Source organism: Brassica oleracea, chromosome C5, assembly GCF_000695525.1.
Source record: "Brassica oleracea var. oleracea cultivar TO1000 chromosome C5, BOL, whole genome shotgun sequence".
Taxonomy (NCBI): domain Eukaryota; kingdom Viridiplantae; phylum Streptophyta; class Magnoliopsida; order Brassicales; family Brassicaceae; genus Brassica; species Brassica oleracea.
In genome coordinates, this window is record NC_027752.1 from 22,384,150 (window position 1) to 22,389,568 (window position 5,419).

A 5,419-nucleotide genomic window follows, 5' to 3' on the forward strand; every position below is an offset into this window, starting at 1 on the left:
GTAAATATACAATATAAGAAATACAAAAAATACATTAAACATCTATCGAAAAGTATATAATAAAATAAATAATAAGTAAATATATAATCTAAGTAATAGAAATATTACATTAAACATCTATCGTAATATTACAATTTGATTTAAAAGCAAAACAGTTAGATAAGTAAATAAACAATAAAAAAGTAAATCTACAATATAAGAAATGGAAAAACTACATTAAACTTCTATCGAAAAATGTATAGTTTTACTTTTTTATTATTTCCAGATATTTTATAAGTAAATATACAATATAAGTCAAACAAGCATACAATATAAGAAATATAAATATTACTTCAAACCTCTATAATAATATTATCATTTAATATAAAAGCAAGAAAATTAAAATAACTAAATAAAAGATATAACAAAAAAAAATGTAAAATACAATTACGAAATTAAAAACTAAATAAAACATCTCTCGGAAGAAAATGTTTAGAAAAATAAATAATAAGTAATATACAATTTCAAAAAAATATAAATATTATATTAAACATCTATCATAATATTAGAATAAGTAAATATACTATATAAGAAAAAATACACAATAAGTAAATCTACAATAGTAGAAATAGATACTAATAAAAGAGATATTTTGAGGTTTCATAGAAGGTTCACATCAGCGAAAAAAACTTCTCCCATGAGACGTGGCATTATTATTTAAAAAATAGAAAATAAATAATAAGTAAATAAACAATATAAGAAATAGAAACATTACATTAAACAATAATAATTAAATATACAATATAAGGAAAAATAAATAATAAGTAAATATACGATATAATAAATAGAAATATTACATTTAACATTTATCATAATATTATCATTTGATATAAAAGCAAGAAAATTAGAATAAGTAGATATACAATATATAAAATGGAAAAAGCAAATTAAACATATATCTGAAAATGTATAGTTAAATAAATAATAAGTGAATATACAATATAAAAATATTACACTAAACATTTATTATAATATTACAATAAGAAATACAGAAAATACATTCAACATCTATTTGAAAAATATATTATAACTGAAAAAACTAAATTAAACATCAATCTGAAAAATATATAGTAAAATAAATAATAATTAAGTATATTTTTTTGATAACAATAATTAAGTATAAGAAATAAAAATATTACATTAAGCATCTATCATAATATTAGAATAAAAAAAGTAAATATACAATATAAGAGATATAAATGTTACATATTATAATAAGTAAAAATATGAGAAAAAATAAGTAATTAGTAAATATAGTATATAAAAAATAAAAATATTACATTAAGCATCTATCATAATATTAGAATAAAAAAAGTAAATATACAATATAAGAGATATAAATGTTACATATTATAATAAGTAAAAATATGAGAAAAAATAAGTAATTAGTAAATATAGTATATAAAAAATAAAAATATTACATTAAATATATATATCATAATATTATCATTGATATAAAATCAAGAAATTTAGAAAAAGTAAATATACAAATATAAGAAATGAAAAACTATATTAAACATATATCTGAAAAATGTATAATTTTCTGTTTTTTCCTAAGGAATTATATATTCACACAAACATACAATTTAGAATTTTGCTGTTGTTCAGAATACAATGTAAAAAAAACTATATAGTTAAAATTTGAAAATCAAAATAGCTCCGCGTGTAGCACGGGTTAACTCCTAGTCATATATCTATCTATATATATAAAGTTAACTTTTTCTCTTCTTATGACAAGTGACAGAGGCGTTTGATGACATGTGTCCCCATATATTTTTTGTTTTTACATTTTAGGTCATTCTTCTTTTACACTTTTACATTTGGGTTAATACTTTCTAATTGTGCCATAAAATCTTTCTCGCACTAACCATTATTATATGAAATTTTATAATGTATTTTATTGGTCAGTAAAACAGAAGATGAATAAAAAAATATAATATAAATATATTTTTAATATTTTATTTATTCATAAATAAAAAATAACATACACTTTTTTTTTGATATTTTATATTATTTTATTTACAAATTATAAATTTATTTGACTATTAAAAACTATAAAATAACTAAACTAAAAAAACTAGAGTACGATACATAATCTAAACCTAAATTTTACAAAATCACAAAGAAAAAACAAAATACTATAGTAACACTAACTCAGTAAAAGTCTGGAACACAAATGAACGCGATCAAGCACCAACCCAAATAATAAAAAAAACGGGTCAGAAGGAGAATAATCAATGAAAGATAAAAGTCACCACGAAGCACGAAAACACATGCCTAAAGCACAACTACCAGGTAAGAGTTAAGAAACACCTCACAAACAAACAACCACATACAAGGCGCTCATTGCCAACGAAGAATCACAAAGCTCTGAATAGAAAAGACCAAAGCTCCAAGAGACTAACTCCACACACCTATACCAAGGGAAGCAGGAAAAAAAGAAAAACAACATAAACGAAGGAGAATGAAAGCTAACCACAAAGAAACCAAATCTCAAGTTTGAGACAAGAAATAATCTTCCAAGCCCACATAACATACACAAAGGAAAACACTATCCAAACATGGAGTGGCAAATATGGCGACGTGGAGAGCCACCGGAGACGCAGCCAGCGATGAAAAATGTAACGAGACGAGAGAACAAAGAGAAAAAAGAAAAGTACAAAAAATCAATAAACTGTGGAACCATCCTCGATCTATAAAAAGAACGTAAAAGTCAAATCAGAAAAAAACTAAATCTTGAAAACCAAGACGAGCAGTGACTATCAACGACAACGACAAGCCAACTACGATAGTCCGTGCTCTTTTTGGTAACTTCTCCCATAATTTTATTGAGAGTGTCCACGTGTGCCTTCTTTTAAAGATTGTGGACCCCACGTTTTGTCCGGTTTCGTTTGGTCTGATTTGGGTTCTTTATGTTTGGTTCGATAATTAAGTCGAATCACTGCGTTTTGTGTTTGAGTTCATTAGGGCTTCATTGTTATTGTTCTTCCATCTTCAACTACGCCGTCTCCGCTTACTTTATTAATCTCAATTTGCAAACCTAATGATTTCTCCTCTCATCTCTTAACCTCTCCTGTTTTAGCGTATTTCTATGGTTCAACGCATTTCTATCGTTCCGGAATCCACTGCTCTGTTTCGGCCGGCGAGACCACAAAACGAAGTGGAGGATGTCCCTGACATATATCATGGGGCTCGAGATAGATTCAGTCGAGAACGCCTTATCTTCAGAGCTGGCTCTCCGTTTCAGGCCTCCCGCCGCAGAAAATGGCTATCGACAGAGTCGACATCGGAGAGAGGACTCGTCGCGTCTCAGAACCTAAGAAAAGGAGAGAAGCTTCTCTTCGTTCCTCCTTCTCTCGTCATCAGGGCTGATTCTGTAAGTTCAAAAGCGTTGAACCTTTATCTAAACTTGCAATAAAGTCATGAGCTTTAGATTCCTTTTATGGGTTTAGGTGTGGACGAATGGTGAGGCTCGTGAAGTGATGAAACGTTATGATGTTCCGGACTGGCCTTTGCTAGCTACTTATCTTATAAGCGAAGGGAGTCTTTAGAAAGATTCTAGATGGTTTAATTATATCTCTGCTCTTCTGAGACAACCTTACTCGCTTTTATGCTGGTACGTTTGGTTTCTTTTTTTTTGTTTCTGTTACTGAACTTGAAAATAATATTTCCATTTGAAGGGATTAGTCTCAGACTTTTTGTGTACTGTTTTTCGGGACTCAGACAGAACTTGATATGTACTTGGAAGCTTCACAGATTCGAGAACGGGCAACTGAAAGAATCACTAATGTTGTTGGAATGTGAGATATTGTATTCTCTTTCCTTCTCTCAACTGCGATTTGATGTGTAGAACTTTACTTTTCTTTACTTGATGCACTCTCAGGCACTTGATGTGTAGGAGACTGATGGTTATGCCCTGCATCAGACACAACTGAAAATTTGAAGTTGCAAGATGCACAAATATGTACAAGATTACGGACCATCCTTTCCTGATCAGGTTCATCCCTCAAACAACCATTGATGAAGTCATCTGGTTGTGAAAGAACTTTATCTTATTTAATATTGTCCATAATGTTTATGTTAACATTAGTTTAATCCTTGAAGTTACAATAACTCTCGAAGTATCATCAAAAAATGTAAACAGAGCAATCATTGTTGAGTTAGTGAGACTATACAAAGAGTCTGATCTCGGGCCGGAAAAGCCTCTACACCGTCGGATAGCTTCCTTTCACTTGGAAAGAGTTCGCTGTTATGATCTTTGATGAAGACGACGGTATCATCAATGGCCTTAGGTAAGAGTTTTCTTCACTTACTCGAGTAATATTGTTTCTATTTGAAAAAATTGACAAGTTTTTGTATGGATTTTGGTAGAAGGTAGAGATCATATAAGGTGGCTATCAAGTTCGTTGCACGGGCCAATATGCATCACTTGGGCGAGTTTCTAGCTGGTAAACGCGCGGATGGACCGCAAGAGGCGTTGCCATTTAAGTTATTGATGTGTTTTTTTATGAAGTTGTTCGGTTTTAAAATGTAGCGTGCAAAATCGTGGAGGGACAACGGTACACAAAAAGGTTGAACAAGAAGCATGTTTAATCGAAAACGGTAATAAATAAGATGTGAGTTTAAACAAAGACGTCTTATTAATGGTCGGAAATATAAACGTTCGGTCGGTTACAAAAGGAAAGAAGAGAGTGCGACAGAAAGGAACCCGGTGTCTCGATGAGCTACCGGAAAAGTACAACTAGCGGTGAGATGAAGTAAAGGTGAAAACCCTAATCTAGCCGCCAAGTGTTAGTCAGTGATTTCGGATCCTTCTCTCGTTGTCTCCCCTTTTCCTTTATATAGACGTCCTGATGCCTCGTCCTTGACCTAATCTACGCCATCTTGGTGGGCCTCCTCTGCTGGGCCAAGAAACCCGTAGGCGTCCGAGCAGCCGCTGAGCTGGATGTATTTCAGTCGATGATGATCGACTAAAAGTACCCAAGAGTCAAGCCGAGAGACCTGACTCTTGAGCCGACCGATCGAGCCGTCGCTCTACCTAATCCGGGCTAGACCTTTCTATTCCTCGGGCCTTGTGGGATGGTCAAATCCAACCTCTACAGTAAGTCCCCCCCAGTCCATTAGTGAGCGAAGTGCTTTTTGGCTCGTGATGGATTCTAAGGTTTGAAGGTTTGAAGGTTTGAGGGAATAGAAGGCCTATCGAAAAGTTGGAGCGGTTGGTCGATGAGTCGCACAGCGTCGTTTTCTCGGAAGCGAGCAGTAGAAGCTTTATCGCTCCTTTTGATCGTTGTGTCGCATGAAGGCCGATTAGTCGCGGAGAATAAGATCCTGATTGACATATCTAGATTAACCGTTGGTTTATTCTGATTTTAGGATGACC

General features: G+C 32.0%; 1 long non-coding RNA gene across 3 annotated transcripts; it reads left to right on the forward strand.

Moving 5' to 3' along the window:
- The first annotated feature begins 3,003 nt into the window (after positions 1-3,003).
- Positions 3,004-4,670, forward strand: LOC106294947. Of its 3 annotated transcripts, none has more exons than XR_001260932.1 (6): positions 3,004-3,415; positions 3,492-3,655; positions 3,763-3,839; positions 3,923-4,036; positions 4,184-4,331; positions 4,411-4,670. It is a non-coding gene; the product is annotated as an uncharacterized LOC106294947 (long non-coding RNA). The 3 variants fall into 3 exon arrangements; XR_001260933.1 differs by having other exon boundaries at positions 3,938-4,036; XR_001260931.1 differs by having other exon boundaries at positions 3,763-4,036.
- The last annotated feature ends 749 nt before the right edge of the window (positions 4,671-5,419 follow it).